This window comes from Rhinopithecus bieti, unplaced genomic scaffold (genome assembly GCF_001698545.2).
Source record: "Rhinopithecus bieti isolate Rb0 unplaced genomic scaffold, ASM169854v2 scaffold_50015, whole genome shotgun sequence".
NCBI lineage: Eukaryota > Metazoa > Chordata > Mammalia > Primates > Cercopithecidae > Rhinopithecus > Rhinopithecus bieti.
In genome coordinates, this window is record NW_016819821.1 from 189660 (window position 1) to 211719 (window position 22060).

At 50.5% G+C, this 22060-nt stretch overlaps 1 protein-coding gene across 1 annotated transcript in view; it reads right to left on the reverse strand.

The window, feature by feature from the left end:
• KAZN (kazrin, periplakin interacting protein) overlaps positions 1-22060 on the reverse strand; it is a 478581-nt gene that overhangs the window by 145695 nt on the left and 310826 nt on the right. The gene's annotated exons all lie outside the window — the stretch shown is intronic.

Sequence of the window (22060 nt, forward strand, 5' to 3'; positions counted from 1 at the left end):
CCCGTCCCCTCCCCCGCCCCTCCGCGGCGCCCAGACTGGCCCCAGTGCCCCGGGAGCGCCGCCGCGTCGCCCCATTGTGCGCCTGGCCCCGGCCACTCGGTGCATCCCCGACGCGGTCATTCCCGGGGACACGGAGGGTCAGAACGATGACCGACGTCACCGGGGGGACTTGAGCCCCAGTCTTTGAAAGCCTCTGGCCTCTTCCTGGCACCCCACTTTGCTGTGTCTCTCTCCTCTCCTGACACCCTGTGACAGCCTTGCTGAGAGCCGAGGTCCTCACAGCCGGCCGGGAGAGGTCAGAAAGAGTGGGCGGGGAGGGGAGCAGCCCCGGGACCTTTCCTTCGCTTATCTTTGCGTGTGACCGGCCATCCTCTAAGTGAGGGGAATGCTGAGTGCGTCTGGTGGAGGAGATCGCGAGGGGGCTGAGATCTGGTGGGAGGCCCTGTGACTTCACCTCACTTCCCCAGCCTCAGTTTCCCCATCTATGAGTTAGGCATTAGTAATTCTCCGCTGTCCATTATCAGTGCTGCCTATGAACTCTCCAACGATGGCAGCCATTGGCAGGGGAGGCCAGAGCCTGGACCCTGGGAGTGGGTGGGGGAACGGTGACAAGGCCAGGCAAACCCTGTAGGAAGTGGCACCTTGGAGGGTCTGCACAACAGAACCCACCCGCTGGAGTGGGTGTTCAGGCTGGCAGTGCTCCTGTGAAGTGAGTGCAGCTCTGAGCCCCCTTTGATCTGGGGATTATGATGCTCTTCAGAAAGACTAATTATCTCCTTACAGCCCCAGGAGGCAGGTCCAGTTTCCCCCTGTTGTAGACACGCGGGAGCCGAGGCTACACAGCCAGGTGAGCAGTCAGTCACACACTCATGGAGCCCCCAGCCACTCCTTGTAGGCAGCATGCTGGCATCCCTACCCTGCCCAGGCCTGGCTCTGTAACCTGAGGCTCCCAGGGGCCCAGGCCTGAGATGTGCGAATTTCTAGGTCACTGGCCTATGGCTCTCCAACAAGCTGTGAGAACCAAGTTACTTTCCCCTAAGTCTACAGAACCTTTTAGGAGCAGTTTTCTGCCCGTGGGTTAGAAGCCCTGGCTCTCAGCAACCACAGTGGCCTGGCCACCGACTATCATGGCCTTCCCAGCTTCTCCCTGCCCCCGCATCCTCACCTTCCCAATGACTGAAACTGCCCCAGCTGCGGAGGCTGCCTTAGAACCCCTGCCCTCTCTAGCTGGCACTGTCTTTTTTTGTTTGTGTTTGTTTGTTTGTTTTTTGGAGACAGAGTCTTGCTCTGTTACCCAGGTTGGAGTGCAGTGGTGTGATCTTGGCTCACTGCAACTTCCGCCTCCTGGGTTCAAGTGATTCTCCTGCCTCAGCCTCCCGAGTAGCTGTGATTACAGGTGCCCGCCACCATGCCCCGCTAATTTTTGTATTTTTAGTAGAGACGGGGTTTCACCATGTTGGTCAGGCTGGTGTCAAACTCCTGACCTCGTGATCTGCCTGCCTCGGCTTCCCAAAGTGCACTTTTGATTGCCCAGTGGAGGGCAGAGTGGCATGCGAAGTGCTGGGTGCTCCCAGCTGTGGAAGAAAAGTACCCACACCACTTTTCCAGGAGGAAGGAAACTGACACCACACCAAGTGACCAGAGATGCTGGGAATTCCCTAATTCCTCTCCTTTACTGAGATAACAGACAGAGCAGAACAAAAGAATGATCGCTCTGAGCCCCCGAGAGCAGAGAAGCTAGGAATGTCCTTGCCAGCCCCTGCATCCTGGAGAATCTGGTCCAGGACTATCTGAGTTACCTTCAGGAACCTGCCTGGGAACATAAATGAGTGAGCTGGGTTGAGCATGGGCTGTGTGGTGTATTTAAAAAAATAAGGGCATTTATGTTGTATTATTTTGATTTAAACACTCTTGGCATATTAAACACTTAGGAAGGCTTTTCACTTCCACAAAGAAACATAGTCTTTCACATATTTCTTGAAGTACATGAACTATACTTTTGATAGAGACATGTGCTTTCATCTTAACTCCATGACAAGAGAAAAACAGCACTTGGCCAGGCGCGGTGGCTCACGCCTGGAATTCCAGCACTTTGGGAGGCCAAGGAGGGTGGATGACTTGAGGTCAAGAGTTCAAGACCAGCCTGGCCAATATGGTGAAACCCCGTCTCTACTAAAAATACAAAAATTAGCCGGGAATGGTGGTGCGCGCCTGTAATCCCAGCTACTTGGAAGGCTGAGGCAGGAGAATCACTTGAACCTGGGAGGGGGAGGCTGCAGATAGCCGAGATTGTGCCACCATACTCCAGGCTAGGTGACAGAGTGAGACCCTGTCTTAAAGAACAAACAAACAAACAACAACAACCCAACAAACAAAACCCAGCACAAGTATGAGTATGTAGCTCCCATCACTTGGATTTGGTGTTAGTCAGAGAGACATTAGGATGGTGGGGACTGTGGCAAATGAGGCCACCGGCCCCTGTAGAGGAGGCTGTTGATTGCTGTCAGGCAGGAATGTAGGCTTAGTGTTATCAGATGTTCTCCTTTTTTTGTTTGTTTAGAGCTACTAGGAATATGGATTTTTATGTGAAATCTAAATTTGAAATATTAGCAACTCTTTAAAACTTAAGAAGAAGGAAAGGAAGAAAGAGGAGATGGAGGAAGAAGAAGAAAGTAAACGTATCGAAAAGTCTTTATGTAGCCCATTGGCCACCAGGGCCCATTTCACTGCTACCATCACTTGTCCCCTCTGCAACCTCCCGAAGTGCACATACGTCCTAGTTACTTTTCAATCATCCAAGCTGCTTCTTAAGGCCACAGCCCTGGGGAATTCCCTCTGCAACTTTTACTCAGTGCAGTTTGGTCGTGGCTCTGTGTGAATATATGTGTGTGTGTGTGTGTGTGTGTTGCACGCTCAGACCCAGGCCTGCAGATGGCAGTGGGATCCACCTTCCCCAGTTTTCTGGAGGTTCCCAGGCTACCCATGCCTCCCTTACTCCGCTGTAGCCCCTCACTCTCCCTGCTCTCAACTCTGCTAGCTGGCAAGTCTGTGGCCACAGTGGCAGTCAGGAGTCTATCAGAAACCCATCTGTCTTGGGTGGGGAGGTATATTAAACACACCTTGAGGTACATTTATGAGGATGCCCTGGGCCCAGGAGATGTTTCTGCTCAGTTCTGCACCAGAAGACCCTGGAGCCAAGGACTAACCAACTCATTTTCTGCCCTGAGTGGCTTGGGCAGGTCCTACACAAATGACAACTTCAGGGGGGTTTAAAGGAGACCCCTATGCAGAGCCAGCTTCTGGGCATATGACCCATGTGGTCGCACCGGGCCCCGCGCTCAGAAGGGCCCGGAGCTTGGGTGAATGCTCTGTTGTTGCCTTGAAATTCTTATTTTTGAACACTGGGACCTACCAATTAAGTAGCCAGTTCTACTCCCAAGAGACCTTCCCAGGCCCCCTGGGGAATGCTGGGAATTGAGACTGGATACAACTTGGCTCACTCTGTCCTGCTCCAGGGCACACTGTGTCCAGCCTCTGTGGGGCAGCAGGAAGGGAGGATTTGGGGGTCAGGAAAGACAGCAGGAGCTGTCCTCATCCAGTCCTCCCAGCAGCTTATTTTAAAGAGCAGAGGCACAGTATGACTTCAGAGGGGAAAGTGGCAGTCCAGACAGGGTGTGGGGAGGCTGCTCTGGTTCTGGGTTCTGAGGCCAGACAGGGTCCCCATGACCCTGACCTCAGGCTGGATAGGGCGCCACCCAAAAAAACAGAAGAGAGGCTGCAGACATAGGTGTCAGTTCAGGTTCCATTCGCAGTGTCCCTTCATTCCCAGGGGAACATCCTTTAGCTCACTGGAGAAGACTACAAGATAAATTTGGCTTAAGGAACAAAACCCAGAAACATGATATTAAGAGATCCTATTATGTTTGCTGTCTGCTTAAAGTTGAATATTTGAGCCCACTGAAATCTTTCCCATCCCCCGCCCCCCCCATTTGGCTATGATTTAAAAATAGTCATGCATCACTTAATGACAGGGACAGGGACAAAGGCAGAATGTCGTTCTGGGAAATGCATTGGTAGGCAATTTTGTCATTGTGCAAACATCCTAGACGGTACTTACCCAAACCTACACAGGATAGCTACTACACACCTAGGCTATGTGGTATAGCCTATTGCTCCTGCACAGCATGTCAGTGTCCTGAATACTGTAGATAATTGTAACACGATGGTAAGTTTTTATATATCTAAACATATCTCAACAGAAAAAGTACAGTAAAAATACAGTATAATCTTATGGGACCACCATCAGATATGCGATCGATCCATCATTGACCCAAATGTTATGTTTCTATTTGTAGAAGATGTTTTACTAAGATCTTCCAGCCAACTTGTTACTATCTCCAAATACCTCTAGCTAAGACAAAGCAGTAACTCTTGATTCCCAGGAAGATGCAGAGTTTTGTAACACCCCATAGTTTTGTAACTCCTGGCGAAACTTTCCAGGGGGCATGAAGACCTCAGCCACAATGTCAGGGCCCCTTGCTGTGTGTGACCATGAAAAAGTGCCTTGGGCTGGGCGTGGTGGCTCACGCCTGTAATCCCAGCACTTTGGGAGGCCGAGGCAGGTGGATCGCCTGAGGTCAGGCATTTGAGACCAGCCTGGCCAACATGGTGAAACCCTGTCTCTGCTAAAAATACAAAAGTGAGCCAGGTGTGGTGGAATGCGCCTGTCATCCCAGCTACTCGGGAGACTGAGGCAGGAGAATCGTTTGAACCTGGGAGGCTGAGGTTGCAGGGAGGCAGAGGTTGCAGTCTCTGCATCTAAGTGTTCTGGAGGTTCAAAGGGCTGGCTTAGCAGGTGTGAGGAAGGTTTTTCTAGCTCTGCCCACTACGGTCCACATGCTCTTTTTTATCCTTTCTCATGGTGGTTGTGTGGGTATGTTTTGCATGTGTGTCGCTGGTAGTGATGGGAAGTATACACCTATTGCTGCATAACAAATCACCTCCAAACTCAGTGGTTTTAAACAATAGGGATTTATTATCTCATAGTTTCTATGGGTCAGGAATCCAGGTGTGGCTTAGCTGGGTCTTCTGGTTCAGGGTCTCTTACAGGCTGCAATCAAGGTGTCAGGGGGAGCTGCTGCCAACTCGAGGGTTAACCTAGGTGGAATCTACTTCCAAACCAAACTCACGTACAAGGCTAGTGGCAAGACGCAGTTCCCCCCAGGATTTTTTTTTTTTTTTTTTTTTTTGAGATGGAGTATTGCTCTGTCGTCCAGGCTGGAGTGCAGTGGCGCAATCTCGGCTCACTGCAACCTCTGCTGCCCGAATTCAAGCAATTCTCCTGTCTCAGGCTCCAGAGTAGCTGGGACTACAGGCTCACGCTAGCACACCCAGCTAATTTTTGTATTTTTAGTACAGATGGGGTTTCACCATATTGGTCTGGCTGGTCTTGAACTCCTAACCTTAGGTGATCCACCTGTCTCAGCCTCCCAAAGTGCTGGGGTTACAGGGGTGAGCCACCACGCCGGCCCCATTCCTCCCAGGATATTGAACTGAGAACCTCAGTTCCTCATTGGCTGTGAGATCTCCTCACAGAATGGCAGCTTGTTTTCCACAGAGGCCTCCAAGAAAGAGCAAGAGAAGGTGTGCAAGAAAAGATGGAAGCCACAGTCTCTTTGCAGCGTAATCTCAGACAGGACAGCCCATCCTCTTCTCCCTATTCTGTTCATTAGAAGTGCATCTAGATCTTGGCCAGGCACGTTGGCTCACGCCTTTAATCCCAGCACTTTGGGAGGCCGAGGGGGGCAGATCACAAGGTCAAGAGATTGAGACCAGCCTGGCCAACATGGTGAAACCCCGTCTCTACTAAAAATACAAAAATTAGCTGGGCATGGTGACGCATGCCTGTAATGCCAGCTACTCGGGAGGCTGAGGCAGTAGAATTGCTTGAACCCCGGAGGCAGAAGTTGCTGTGAGCTGAGATTGCACCACTGCACTCCAGCCTGGGCGACAGAGCGAGAATTCGTCTCAAAAAAAAAAAAAAAAAAAAGGAAGGAAGGAAGGAAGACATTTAGATCTCACCCACAATCTAGGAGAGAAGACAAACTGAGGTGGCTACCAGGAGGCAGGATCATTGGGGTCATCTTGGAAGCTGCCCACCCAGGGGGTTGGGAACACAGTCTCTAGAAGCAGAGAGGCCAGGACTCAAATCACTAGCGTGTGATTGTGACAGATGATTTCATCCCTGGAATCCTCAGGTTCTCTATCCATAAAATGAAAATGATTGTGGTCACTACTCGTTGGGTTGTGGCAAGGGCCTTCAGGAGATGAGGCACACGTATAAAGCTCTGCACGGGGCCTGGGCATAAGGTAAATCCTCAAAAATTGGGCTAGTGAAACATTCCCAGAGGAGGCCGGAGTGACACGCCCATGGCTTCTGAGTGGGACACACTCCCTGCTATCTCTATGGAGACTGCCATCTCAGTCCACTCCTGGGGCTCCAAAGTGACTTGGAAGCCCTTTGGCAGCCCCTGGGCTGCCTTTGTTGCCGAGGCCACCAGCAGGGATGGTGCTGATCTCCTCTTCTTCCCTCGGCCATCCCAGCAGGACTCTAGGACCCAGGTGCATCAGGAAGGATTAGAGCCGGATTTTCCCCCAAACCTATTTAGACCTATGCCCTTGGCGGGGATGAGGATTTTACTCAGGGTCCATCCTGCCATCTGTTCTGGCGAGGCTGGAGACTTCTGTGGGCCTGTCATGGGCTCACTGATACCCTTTGATGGCTTTCCCAGGTCCCCAAATGACCTGGCAGAGATCCTGATCTCTTCTAGGGCCTTGCAAAGGCCTTCTCCTAGAGGCAGCGCTTAGCCCAGTCCTCGGGCAGAACAGGCCATTAAAGTAACTTCACAGAGTTCCAGGTGTCAGGTGGGACCGCCTTCATGCCCTGCCTGTTGGACTGTCAAGAGTCCCAAATTAATTATTATTTTTTTTTGAGACAAGGTCTTGCTCTGTCACCCAGCCTAGAATGCAGTGGTATGATGATGGCTCAGTGCAGCCTCAAACTCCTGGGCTCAAGCAATCCTTCCGCCTCAGTCTTCCGAGTACCTAGGACCGCAGGTATGCCACCACCGTGCCCAGCTAATTTTAAATTTTTTTTTTTTTTGTAGAGATAGGGTCTCATTCTGTTGCCCAGGCTGCCTCAAACTCCTGGCCTCAAGTGGTCCTCCTACTTTAGCCTCCCAAAGCACTAGAATTACAGGTATGAGCCACTGCAATGGGCTCCAAGTTAGATTCTTAATTGTAACAAAAGAATAAAGTCCTGCCTTAGCTGGGGGCCACATCTCGCCTTTTCTAAGCCCCTTTTGAAGAGTTCACTTCAAGTACGAAAGTTGCTGCAGAAAGTTAAAATGTTGTAGCTTATTCAGAATAAAAAGAATAGACTGGGTATGGTGGCTCACCTCTGTAATCCCAGCAGTTTGGGAGACCAAGGCGGGCAGATCACCTGAGGTCAGGAGTTCAAGATCAGCCTGGCCAACATGGTGAAACCCGGTCTCTACTAAAAATACAAAAACGAGTTCGGTGTGGTGGTGCACACCTGTAATCCCAGCTACTCAGGAGGCTGAGGTAGGAGAATTGCTTGAACCTGGGAGGTGGAGGTGAGGCTGCAGTGCGCCCAGATCATGCCACTGCATTTCAGCCTGGATGATAAAGCGAGACGCTGGAAAAAAAAAAAAAAAAAAAAAAAAAAAAAGAACAACAGTGAAAATACCAGAAATAATAACAATGACAAACATTTACATAGCACTTACTATGTGCCAGGCAGTGTTCTAAGAATTGTACATATTAATTTAATCCTCCCCACAACCCAGAGAGGTAAGTGTACTATTATTGTCATCCCCACTTTACAGATAAGGAAACGGACACAGAGAGGTCAAGTCACTTATCCAGAGTCACACAGCCAGTAAGTGACAGAAGCAGGACTAAAGCCCATGTAGTCTGGCTGCAGGGTCCATACTCATAGCCATGATGCTGCGCTGGCAATAGGTGTCATTTACTGAGCACTGACATCAGTCCAGGGACTGTGCTTTCCAGCTCATTCAACCTACCAAGCTACCCTATCCCCAGGTTCCCGATGAGAAAACAGAGGTTTAGGGAGACAAAAGGACTTATCCAAGGTGATGTGTCTGGAAAAGGCAGCATTGGGAGTCTAACTCTCAGAATTGAGGGGTGTTCTCTGCGGAACTGCCTTCCACATCAGGGGTTATGGAGAATGCATGCCTGTAGGCAGGGGGGAAAACCACCTCCTCATTCTTCATAAAGAAGGGGGACCTAGGGAACCCTCAGCAGTGCTGCTGGGCAGGATGTGTCCTCTGCTGCCCCCGGTGGCTACTAGCGGAATTTCTTCCGCAACCGGGACCCTTGGCTCTGGGAATCGTGATACTACGTTCACCACAATTTTCAGACCCTGTGTCTCCATTTCCTTTGTGTGATTTGAGAGACACAGAGGGCCAGGGGCCAGCGAGGGGCCCAAGAAAAGAATAACAGTTACTGTTTACTGAGCATTGCCACCTCTATGCTAGGCACTCTGCTAGAGACTCCTTACTTAAAAGCTATCATTTAATTAATCAATGCACAGATACATAATCATTATTGTTAAGAGCTATTCATAGCAGACAGAGCATTTTACACATATTAGCTCATTTTCATCCCCAGAAGTACAATAGAAGTACAATTACTATGTAAGTGCTATTCCTATCCTCATTTTATCAATGAGGGATCCAAGGTTCAGAGAGGTTAAGCAGGTTGCTCCAGGTCACACAGCTAGTATAAGGTGGAGCTAGGATTCAAACTTAGAAAGTTCTGGCTCCAGAACCTGTTCTCTTAACCATTATGCCATTATCAATGGGACTGTGATGGAGCCCCTGCCACCCATTCTCGAAGGCAACAAAATGATCCCAAAGAGCAGGCTAGGGAACTGCTTCCAGATTCTTGCCGAGTCAGTGATGAGGTCCAAGGATGCTGGCCTGGCCTATCCCTTTAAGGCTTAAAGTGCCCATCTCTCCTAGAGAAACTCATCTCCCACAGTGGCTGCAAGGAAGTTGGAACAATAGAGTAAGAACCCCTGTGTAGTCGTGCCTGGGCCTTTCATGGGAAGATCTCTGTGCTACCTGCAAATAGTAATTAGGCATCCCAACACCGAGGGTGGTTTAGATGTTCAAAGACAAAGCTGGCTTTTCTCTGTTGGTGGGTGAGAAAAGTAAAGCCCAGAGAGGCAGACACTTGCCCAGGGGGGTTATAGCAAATCCAGGCCAGGGGGACTAACTCAGGTAAGCCCTAGAGCAGCGGTTCTCAAAGTGTGGCCCCTGATCAGCTGCAGCAGCATCTCTCCTGAGCATGGAAGAGAAATGCAAATTCTTGGCCCTACCCCAGACCTCCTGAATTACAAACCCAGGAGGCGAGGCCTAACAGTCTGTTTCCACAGCCCTCCAGGTGACCCTGTTGCTGTGACAGCTGAGGGCCACTGCCCTGCCCAGAAGGCCTGCTAGGTCTTCATGCCCTCTGAGTGGGGAGGAGGCAGTGGAGTGTGGCAAGGTCGCATTTTCAGTGGCGGTGGCATCGGGATTACATAACATCCCCTCCTCCGTCCTGACGGTTTTCTGCACCCAGAGTCCAAATGCAGAGGCCCTCCCTTGTCAGGAGGCCACTTGCCTGGGCTCCAGGAGGCCTGTCCGCACACGCCTGCGGCTGCTTTCCCCATAATTATGGGCTTTGCCCGCCTGTCTACCCGCCCACCAGAACTCAGGCACGTCAGCCAGAGCAACTCCTGGCTTCTCCAACTCAAGGTAGAGCACACAGGGCCCCCATCACCACTACACAGGCAGATGAGGGACTTTGGTGGCTACAAGGACACCCAGCAAGGTTGGGAACGGGCCTTACCTTGCCCTCAGTGACCCCAGCATGGGCCAAGCCCAGATAGTAAGGCAGAGAATCCTGTACTCTGACATCAGAAAGTCACCTTAGGCCCTGGTCTCTGGGTTCTCAGGGCAGAAATCTGTAATGGCCCCTAGTCCCAATGGGACTAATTAGAATTTGTTCTAAATTCTTCTTTTCCCAGGATTGTTATTTAAATATCTTTGGAACGGGTTTCAGGAGGCAGATTTGTTGAACAGATACGTAGGAAGGACTGGCATCTTCCCCCTGAAGTTTCTCATTAAACAAACAAGCAAAAATGTGTTTGGATAAATGTGAAAGGCGCTGCCTGTTTTTTGTTTTTAAAGACTTGACCTTTGGGAGTGGAATGTTTCTCCCAGATCGGGGGCCCACTGGAGGGGTACTCAGGGAATCCTGGAGTAAAGTACAGCCCCAAGAACCGCTGGGTGGGCCTAACCCCAACTCCCCCTGAAACACAAGGCATGGGTAGGGGTTTAAACTTGCTCTATGGCCACAATGCCGGGCACACCGCAAGCACACACTCCTAAATATTCTCAAGTCTCGCTCAAGGCCTCCCAGTTGCCTGTGCCAACCTTAACCAGCTCCTTCCATCACTCCAGCCCCTCCCCATCTTGCCAAGTGTCTCGGGTCTTAGTAAAGAACAATAGCTACCATTTACTGTGGGCCCGTCAGTATGACTGGCATTGGCTCGTTTCATCCCCCACTTGCCCTATGAGAGAAGGGCATTGTTCTTATACCCATTTTAAAACGGAGTAAACCGAGGGTAAAAGAGGGAAGCAGGACTTGCATTCTGGTGGCCCTTGGAGCCGTATCTGGCTTGTGAATGTGGTTTCTTTTTTTAGTACTCTAGTAAAAAAAAAATTGTTTTAAACTGGATGCCAACATTTTAACATGAGGATAACTTACACCAAAAGCTTCAGATTTGTAGTTTCCACCTGGCCTTTTTGAAAAAATTAGGCTGGGCATGGTGGTTCACATCTACAATCCCAGCACTTTGGGAGGCCAAGGCAGGATGATTGCTTGAGCCCAGGAGTTGGAGACCAGCCTGGGCAACATGGTGAAACCCTGTCTCTACAAAAAATATGAAAATTAGCTGGGCATGGTGGCGTGCACCTGTAATTTCAGCTACTCGGGAGGCTGAGGTGGGAAGGAGGTATTATCAAACCCCCATTCCATCCCGCACGGTGACAGCGTATCCTCTCATCCCCCGCTGTGGTAGGTTCCCTCCGCTCCCTACCGTCTTACCTCTGGCTACCTCACCCAGGTACATGACCTGCCTGGCTGCTCCAGGCACAATTAGTGAAAGGCAATGTCCTGGGTCAGTCCACCTTTCTGTCTGTTACATCTCACCACTGCCCACTCCTGGGAGACCCCAATGTGGCAGATTAGAAGGAAAACTAGACAGGGAGCCACGAGATGTGCGTGCTTGTTCTGTTGACCTGTTGACTGGGTGGCCCTGGGAAGACTTTTTTTTTTTTTTTTTTTTTGGGACGGAGTCTCGCTCTGTTACCCAGGCTGGGGTGCAGTGGTGTGATCACTGCAATCTCCGCCTCCCGGGTTCAAGTGATTCTCCTGCCTCAGCCTCCCAAAGTGCTGGATTACAGGTATGAGCCACTGTGCCTGGCCAAGGCTTTTCCCTTTCATGGCTTCAGTTTTCCCATGTATAAATTAGGGTCTTGGATAGAACAATCTTCCAGACCCCCTCTACTCCTATCGGCTCCAGCAAGGCTACTCCCAGCTGCAGAGCCCACTGGGAAACTGTCCAGACCAGTCAGGTACAGGCTTGCGCACTGAGCCATCCTGTGGCCCCGGGCACCTCCTAGCTAGGAAACCGTTCCAGAGCTGCACCATCAGTGCCAGCAGGGGCCAAGGCTGTGGGCCCTCCTAGTGACAGGGTGTGGGTTCCATGCCTGAAGAAGCTTCCGGCACCTAATGACCTCATTGCACAGAGGAAGAGTCCATCAGGGACCACCCAAACTCCCCACTCAGAAATGCAGGATGCCAGAGATGGGAGGTGGAGCCAGCGTTTCCCCGCCCAGGTGAGTCTAAGGACAAGGATGCCCCCTGGGCACTGGGCAAGCTAGCTGGGGCTCTGCACTGCCAACAGGAAGTGCTCGTTCAAGTCCCAGGGACATAGAGAGCAGGAATTCAATCTCGCTTCTCTTTCATCATCCTACAAACATTCAACAGAGGGAGAAACTGAAGCCTGCAGAGGGAACGTGGTTTCTTAGGCCCACAGCAAATCAGTACAGAGCTGGGCAAGGGTTCAGGCTTCCTGACCTCTGTCCTGGGGTGCTTCCTATATTCTCTCTCCCTTGGAATTTAGAACCTTTCACTTCTTGGCATTGGACTTCAGAAGGGACTTGAAGTGGCCAACGTGGGCAGGGCCTGTCTGGTTCAGAGGCCTGGCATGGAGCTTGTTCACGGGGCCTAAGATTCAAACCGCGGCACCGTGCGGGCTCAGGAGCAGTGTGAGCTGCCCAGGCCTCCGGGATGGAAGCTTGGTCTGTAGGAAAGGTTGCAGAACTAGCAGCCAGCAGCCCACATTTGGCTCACAGACATACTTCGTTTTTCCCACGGTGTCTTTTTAAACAATTCACATTAGTGGCCAACATTTAACAATCAGAAGATTTCACTTAAAAGATAGGATTTCTGACTTTTCTTGAAAGCGTTGGAATCTGCCAAAAGCTGGACCACAATTACTTCCTGGCCATGACTGGCAGGAGCTAGGTAAGCCCCGTCTTGCTCAGCATGCCGGCCATCTTCACTGTTTCTGGGACCTCTTGTATGTAGGTTTGGGGATTTTGAGCCCTCCTCTGCAGTATCTCTGTGCTGCAGCCATAGTTCCTCTCTTCCTGGTTATCCTGGGCAAAACTCCAGAGAGCAGTGGTTTGCAACCAGGGGGCAATTTTGGCCCCCACGCCTGGGAAACATTTGGCATATCTGGAGACATTTTGTCGGTCACACTGGGGAGGTGAGGAGTGCTCCTGGCATCTGGTGGGTGCATAGAATGACCTCCTACAGCAAAGAATTATCTGGTGCCGAGTGTCAGCAGTGTTGAGGGTGAGAAACCCTGGGCTGAATCAAGAGACACCAAGAGCCTCAGGCCAGGAACCGGATCCTGAGAGGGAGGGGCTGGTAGGGCACCCACATCGGGGAAGGTCCAGCCCTGCACATCAAGTCCTTTTCTGTCATTGTGATGGACATGGAGCGCTCACTCGCACTCCTGGGAAAACAGACCTCATGACAGCCACTCGTGGCTAAAGGGCAGGAATGAATGTTAGGAGGGAGAAGAGCAGCCAGTCAGGAGATCTACAGGTTACAGACATCCCAGAGCCTTCTGGAGAGCCAGGGGCTAATTGGTTATAATTAGGGCAGGGCCAGGCATTCATTCATTCATTCATTCATTATTTATTTATTTATTTATTTATTTATTTGAGACAAGGTCTTACTCTGTTGCCCAAGCGGGCAGTGCAATGGTGTCTCGGCTCACTGCAACCTCCGCCTCCCAGACTCAAGCGATTCTCTTGTCTCAGCCTCCGGAGTAGCTGGGACTACAAGCACATGCCACCGTGCCCAGCTAACTTTTGTACTTTTAGTAGAGATGGGGTTTCGCCATGTTGCCCAGGCTGATCTCGAACTCCTCAACTCCTGAGCTCAGGTGATCCACCTGCCTCGGCTTCCCAAAGTGCTGGTTAAACAGGTATAAGCACCAAGCCTGGCCATCATGCTTTCATAGCACCAACTGCATACAAAGCACTGTGGCTGGAAGGATGGGAGAAAGTCATGCTGTCCACAACACGGCCCTGGCTCTCCAGGTGCTCTGGAGGTGGCCAGTTGAAGAGGGGGGCACTCTGGAGTGCACTGCAGAGTCTCTGGGGCAAGAGTGTTATTTGGCCCTGGCTTTGAAAGATGCAATCTAGGCTGGGTGCGGTGGCTCATGCCTGTAATCCCAGCACTTTGGGAGGCTGAGGCGGGCGGATCACGAGGTCAGGAGATTGAGACCATCCTGGCTAACATGGTGAAACCCCATCTGTACTAAAAAAACAAAAACAAAAACAAAAAATTAGCCGGGCGAGGTGGCGGGCGCCTGTAGTTCCCAGCTACTTCGGAGGCTGAGGCAGGAGAATGGCGTGAACCCGGGAAGCAGAGCTTACAGCGAGCTAAGATCATGCCACTGCACCCGCAGCCTGGGTGGCAGAGAAAGACTCCGTCTCAAAAAAAAAAAAAAAAAAAAAAACAGGAAAGATGCAATCTTCAGCAGAGAGGGCAGGTGGGCACTGTGGGCAGAGGAAATGGCCTAACTCTGGAGGCAGTCACAGACTCAGGCACACAGCCAAGACGAGATGTTATGAGTTAGGTGGGAGGAAATTGGTGGGAAGCAGAGGGGCCTGATGTCGGAGGCGGAGATTGCAGCATGCTTCAAGGGGTCTCCAAGAAAGGCTAAGTGGGAGAAAGAGGGCAGAGACCACGGGGAATCATTGCCAAGATAGTAGAGTATAATTAACTGTGTTAGCTTGAAGAAGGCATTTAAATGCTCAGAGCCTCACTTTCCCTATCTGTTCAATGGGGATCAATAAGAATAATAACAACTCTCACGTATAACACTTACCATGTGCCGCCAAACTCTATGGGATATATTTAATCATCACTGCAACTCTATGAAAGTATATACTATTACTGTTTTATGTCCTTTTTATGGAAGAGGAAACTTCAGGATATGGGTAGGAAAATCCCTTTTAACGTTCCCGAGGACACTGCTGTTGAGATGGTAACGGTATCTGGAACAGGTGGTCTGGCTCCAGTCCACATGGTTTTTTTTTTTGAGACGGAGTCTCACTTTTGTCGCCCAGGCTTGAGTGCAGTGATACGATCTCGGCTCACTGCAACCTCTGCCTCCTGGGCTCAAGCGATTCTCCTGTCTCAGCCTCCCAAGTAGCTGGGATTACACCTGCCACCATGCCCGACTAATTTTTGTAAATTTAGTAGAGACGAAGTTTCACCATGTTGACCAGGGTGGTCTTGAACTCCTGACCTCAGGTGACCTACCCACCTCGACCTCTCAAAGCGCTGGGATTATAAGGGTGAGCCACCACGCCCGGACCCACATGCTCTTTTTGAGCGAGGGTCTGGCCTCTGTCACCCAGACTGGAGAGGAGTGGCATGAATAGGGTTCACTGCAGCCTCAACTTCCCAGCCTCAAGCAATCCTCCCACCTCAGCCTCCTGAGTAGCTGGGACTATAGTCACATGCCTCTACACCCCAGTAATTTTTCTTTTTCTTTCTTTCTTTCTTTTGTTTTGAAACAGGGTTTCACTGTGCCGCTCAGACTGGAGTGCAGTGGTGTGATCTCGGCTCACCGCAACCTCTGCCTTCCAGGCTCAAGCGATTCTCCTGCTTCAGCCTCCCGAGGAGCTGGGATTACAGGCTCGTGCCACTACTGCCCAGGTACTTTCCGTATTTTTAGTAGAGATGAGGTTTCACCATGTTGGCCAAGCTCATCTTGAACTCCTGATCTCAAATGATCCACCTGCCTCAGCCTGCCAAAATGCTGGGATTACAGGTGTGAGTCACTGTGCCCAGCCAATTTTTCTTATTTTTATTTTTGTACTGATAGGGGTCATGTTATGTTGCCTAGGCTGGTCTTGAACTCTTGGCCTCAAGCGATCCTCCTGCCTCAGCCTCCCAAAGTGCTGACGTTACAGGTGCGAGCCACCATGCCGCCAACCCTACATGTTTTTGATGGCTCTGCTCTCCAGCCTCTCTAGAACTAGCTCTAGGGCTGTCCTCAAGAATAAACAAAGGAAAGTAGGTGAAGTGCCCAGCATGATGCTGGCATAGAGTCAGTGCTCAGAAGCTATGACCTATCTCATGGAGCCCCAGTCTGGATTGGCATAGCAAAGTCCAACTCATGGCACTAATGAAACAGGGAGCCAGGGATTTTCCCTCGTGGGCACATGGGCTCTGGGAAGAGAAGGGATGGAGGAGGGGTGCCCTTCCACTGGGGTGAGAGACAGCTGAGCAGGGATCCACCTCCCACTTGCCTTTCCCAAGACCCCTATTGCCATCACCCATCATGTTCTTCAACAGCTCCATGATTTTCCTTACTCTGTCCACCCCCTTGCCGGGAATATTCTCCTTTCCATCTCCATGAAACCCTTCTTTCTTTTCCTTCTAACCCAGCTCAGAGGACACTTCTTTCTGGAAGCAGCTCAGGACATGCCCGGGCAGAGTCATCTTGCCCTCGTCTTTGTACCCTGAGCTTTTTGCAAACTCAATGGGCCCTCTTAGGCATCCAAGGGTCTTTGGGCATCATCTCATAAGGTGTCTCAAGCTCTACTGAACACATTCATCTTCTGGAGATTTTGTTAAAATGCAGATTCTGATGCCTGAGGTCTGGGGTGGGGTCTGAGATTCTGTACCTTTTTTTTTTTTTGAGACAGGGTCTCACTCTGTTGCCCAGGTTGGAGTGCAGTGGCGCGATCTCAGCTCACTGCAACCTCCATCTCCTGAGTTCAAGCAATCTTCCCACTGCAGCCTCCTGAGTAGCTGGGACTACAAGTGTGCACCACCATGCCCAGCTAATTGTTTTTGTATTTTTTGGTAGAGACAGGGTTTCCCCGTGTTGCATAGGCTGGTCTCGAACTCCTGACCTCAAGTGATCCACCAGCCTCGGCCTCCCAAGGCTGGGATTACAGGCATGAGCCACTGCACCTGGCCTGATTCTGCACTTCTAATAAACTCCCAGGAGTTGCTGATGCTGCTGGTCTCGGTCCACTCTTGAGTATGTGCCACCATGCTCTGAGTAGCGAGGTCAGAGGACTCGTCCTGGGGGTCATTCTTCCCCCAGGGACAAAATACTCGTCCAGGGCAAAAGCTTCTTTGTACTCATCTCAGCATTTGTAAATCTCAGCCCTAGGGAACAAGGCGGGGAGGGGGTATGGACCCAGCAGAATTCATCAGAGGGCCTGACAAATCTTCTGTATAGCCTGGGGGTGTTTTTTTTTCTGCCTCCCCTCAATGATAAGTATCTAGGATGGCCAGCTTGATCTCTAGAAAAATATGGGACCATGCATAAGGTGGTGAAACAATGTTTTTTTTAAATCCTGAAACTAACTTGCTTATTTCAACACATCATTTGCACTTTTCTAAAAGATTCCCTTTCCATGTTTTATGATATTGAAAAAATATCAACGTGCCCCGTTTACACATTTTCTTTTTATGGGACAGAAAGTAAAATAACAAACTTGACAGTGAACTCTGGACTTCTGCTTCGCATGAGGCTGCGTCCCCAAGTCACAGCCACACCTCAGCTCGATTCCCAGGCTAACTTCCCCTCAAGACCCAGCAAACTCCTGTCCCACCCTCGCCACCAAGTCAAGGAATGAGAATGAGTTTTAACATTCATTTAAGCAACTCTACGTGACTTTTAGAAAGGTCACCCTGTTCAGGTAAGAGAGGGCGAGAAAGAAAACACCTCGCATACTTTAAGGGCAATCACATGAACCGTGAAATTGTCCGCTATTCACATCCAGGCTCCGGTGGGGAGTTCACAAGCTGGATCCATGTGCCGTATTATTATTATTATTATTATTATTATTATTATTATATATTTTTTGAGATGGAATCTCGATCTGTGGCCAGGTTGGAGTGCAGTGGCGCAATCTCAGCTCACTGCAACCTCCGCCTCCCGGGTTCAAGTGATTCTCCTGCCTCAGCTTCCCAAGTAGCTGGGATTACAGTTGTGTGCTACCACACCCGGCTAATTTTTGTATTTTTAGTAGAGACGGGGTTTCACCATGTTGGCCAGGATAGTCTCAATCTCCTGACCTTGTGATCCGCCCTTCTCAGCCTCCCAAAGTGCTGTGATTACACCGCGTCTGGCCTGTGCTGTATTATTTTTACTGAACTATTTGCATGAAGTATTTGGTTCATCCTCATTACTGTTTGGTTAGGAGACCTTGGGAGGATGTGCCAGATGCAGGCCTGGGGGACCTTTGTCCAGTGTAGGCCTTTGTGACTGCATCCCATTTGCAGGTGGCAACAAGACAAGCCAGCAGGAGTTTTTCCACCCCAAGGGCATTTCCTGCCCGGGCACAGTGGGTCATGCCTGTTATTCCAGCACTTTGGCAGCAGAGGCGGGCAGATCACTTGAGGCCAGGAGTTTGAGACCAGTGTGCTCATTATGATGAAACCCCATCTCTACTAAAAATACAAAACATTAGCCTAGCATGTGGCATGTGCCTATAGTCCCAGCTACTCAGGAGACTGAGGCAGGAGAATCGCTTGAACCCAGGAGGCAGAGGTTGCAGTGAGTCAAGATCACGCCACTGTACTCCAGCCTGGGAGAAGAAGCAAGACTCTGTCTCAAAACAAAACAAAACATGGCTGGGCGCAGTGGCTCACGCCTGCAATCCCAACACTTTGGGAGGCCGAGATTTGGGAGGCAGATCACGAGGTCAGGAGATCGACATCATCCTGGCTAACATGGTGAAACTCCATCTCTACTAAAAATACAAAAAATTAGCCAGATGTGGTGGCGGGTGCCTGTAGTCCCAGCTACTCAGGAGGCTGAGGCAGGAGAATGGCGTGAACCTGAGAGGCGGAGCTTGCAGTGAGCGGAGATCGCACCACTGCACCCCAGCCAGTGACATAGCAAGACTCTGTCTCAAAAACAAACAAACAAACAACGGAAACCAAAAAAACTGAAGTGCATTTCCTGCTCCACAGAACAGCAGGCTTTGGGGCCAGTGGCACATGGAGGCAGATGCGGTTATTCCAGATGGGTGGGAAATGACTCGGTTTGTACCTGGTGGTGAGACTTGAGCACGGGCTTCTCTAGTCGGGAATCCAACATGTGGCGCACAGGCCTGTCTGTGCTGCTGCCTGGAGCGCATGCAGACGTCTGCAGTGGCACATGCAGGGGAATGTCCCGTGTCTTACAAGCTGAAGTCCATGTGGCAGCTCGGGTGTCTCTTGTTTGGAACTGTGTAGCAAAGCTGTACTCACAGCTAGAACTCAGCATTGCAACAACTGTTTATTAGGCATCTACCATGTGCCAGATTTTTATAGGCGTTGGTGTCCTCTAATTCACAACCCAAACCCTACAAAGTGAGGCAATTCTTAAGCCCATTGCATGAATAAGGAAAACTGAAGCACGTGGGAAGGAAGAAATTTCCATAATAGGCCACACAACTAGGAAGTGGCTGAGCTGAGATTGGAACGTGAGTCTGCTAACTCAAGACTGGGCCTCTAAACCCATTAGCTAATCACGCAACTAACCAACCCGTTGACCCGTGAACCTCTCCTGGTCTACACATTAATTGGCTGCCTGCTGGTGCCAGGCACCGGAAGCAAGGGGAGATTAAGAGAGAATGTTGCTCTCGCTGTCCGGCCTTCTGCAGACTGCTTCTCATCCTGGGGCTTTATTTGTCTCCTCTGTAAAATGGACCAATCACGCTGCTCCCTCATAGGGTTAAGTGAGTAAATACATGTAAAAGCGCTTAGAACGCCATCTGCCAGAGTGAATATTCAATACATGGAATCTACTAAGGTTAGATTAATGGGATCATGATTTTAAAAATTAAATTGTGGTCTCTATTATCATGTTTTAAAATTGATTTTAAAGCAAGGCCACTCTTTGCAAAGCCTGTACCCAGGGATGGTGGAGAGTGTGGTGAGCTTGTCTTTGATCACAGGAAATAGATTGTCACATCATCCCTATCTTTAGCCATGAAGAAACAACACAGTAGATCCCAGCCCCATATTCTCAGCCCCTCTGCCCATCTGGCAAATGTACTAAGGAGGAGGGGTCCAGCTCTCTCCCTGGATCCTCCGAGTGCCCAATGGCAAAGCGTGTCCCCTCCGGCTAGAGGAAGAGGACCCCAGGGCAGAGGGAAGTGACACAGATGGCCCACTCTGCTGCCCGGGCCCCAGTGTGCCCCCATGAAGGGCTGCGACAAAAGTGAAATTGGCACCTGTGGCTGATGCTTGACTGGCCCCAGGGCCACTGCTCAAAACGTGCCATTTCGCAACCTCTTTCCTTGAAAAGTAGTTTGGGTCCTGTGTTTGGGTTAACAAGCATGGGAATGCTATCCGCAATTTTTTTCTTGCCTTCCCTATACTTGGCATCCTAATTGGGTGATCAGAGAGACCATCACAGAAAAAAGAGGAGGCCCACACAGTGGCTCACGCCTGTAATCCCAGCACTTTGGGAGGCCAAGGCGGGTGGATCACTTGAGGTCAGGAGTTTGAGACCAGCCTGGCCAACATGGTGAAACCCCGTCTCTACTAAGAATACAAAAAGTAGCGCCGCATGGTGGCAGGTGCCTGTAATTCCAGCTACTTCAGGAGGCTGAGGCACGAGAATTGCTTGAACCTGGGAGGTGGAGGTTGCAGTGAGCCAAGATCGCGCCACTGCACTTCAGCCTGGGTGATAAGAGCAAAACTCCCTCTCAAAAGCAGGACATTCACTGCTCAGAGGGCCTACCTGTCCACCTGTCCACACACTTCATTCTAGGTGGGCAGCCCTGGCAGCTCCCACCCCTCTCACTGAGTTTGGTACCAGAACTTTTGCTGTATTCACATGGACTTAATGGTGCCACTTTCCAAAGTGTCTGTAAAGCCGGTAAAAGGAGCTGCATTTTTTTCTGACTCTAGCTGAATATTAGCCTCCCCTTGGAAACAACATGGAAGATTAAAAAAAAAAAAAAATGCAGTTCTCAGAACTTCAGATTTTCTAGCCTATACGTTTATGTCCACCAAAGCATGTGTTAAGTCCTTATCTGCTCCCAGCACCCTTTCATATGCAGCGTTTTCAAGTGCATGCATGGAACTGTGTTAGCACGGGATTCCAGGGGGCCTCCCACCTCGCTGGGTGCCCAGTGGATTGGCCATCTCTGTGTCTGCATACACAGCTGCATAAGTTGCCTTTATCAGTTTTATTAGCAGAAAGAGCCTGCCACTGATGGACTTGCAGCACTCAAAAGAGGGGTGGCTTCAGGACCACCTCCTGATAGCTTCGTGTGTATTTTCCCAAATATATCAGCATCTGACTCTTGGCTTTCTGGGAGATAGACAGAGGCAGAACCCTCGCCAACCCAAAGAGAGGCAGCTGTGGGGGCACAGATGTAACATCCCTTTGAACCTTGACCTTGGACACCAGGCTGTCAGGAAGCTTCTCCCACAATGGCCGCTTTGGGGATGTGACCTGGTTGAACCCACCCACTAGCAAATCCTGTTAGTTTCACCTCCAAAAGGTATCTGGAATTCCAGGGCTTCTCACCACCTCAACTGCTGCCACCCTGGTCTGAACCACCATCATCTTTCTTCTGGACGATCACAGCAGCCTCTTGCTGGCCTCTCCACCCTCATCTGACTCCCTGCCCATTCTCCACCCAACAGCCAGACTTATCAGCAGTTAGACCATGTGACTCCTCTGCCTGGGGCCCTGCACTGGCCTCCCATTGCTCGGTGGATAAACTCTGAACTCCTGGACGTGGCATAAACAGCATCATCTGTCCCCTGCCTCCCACCACCCTGACTCCATCCTTTCTCACTTTCGATTTCACTCACTCATCTCCACTGGGCTCCTTGTTATCCAGTAACTAAGCTAAGCTGCTTCCCACCTTAGGGACTTGTCACGTGCTGCACCTTCTACCTGGAGAGCTCTTTCCCCATCTCATAGATGCCCAGGTCTTTCTCACCATTCAGGTCTACATCAGGTGCCAGTTCTCCAGGGGACGTTCCCCAGCATCTTCTCTGAAGCAATGCCTTCCCCCAGTTGTCCCCAACCAGTTGCCATGTTTTCTTTTTGTCATAGCACTGATGTTTCCCTGAGGTCATTTGTTAAATGCTCACGGACTGTCTCTCCCTACCAGACAGTAAGCTCCCTGAGGACAGGGGCCATCTCTGTCCTGTTACCACTGTATGCTGGCCCTTGGGACAGTGCCTGGCACAGAGTAAATGCTCATTTATTTGTTGGATAAATAAGTGTGCGGGCAGAGAGTTTATGCAACATACCCAAGTGGGCATTGTATCCAACCCTGGAATCACAGGGATCTGGGTAAGGAGACTTTCTTCCCTGGACCAACCATGCCATCATCCCTCT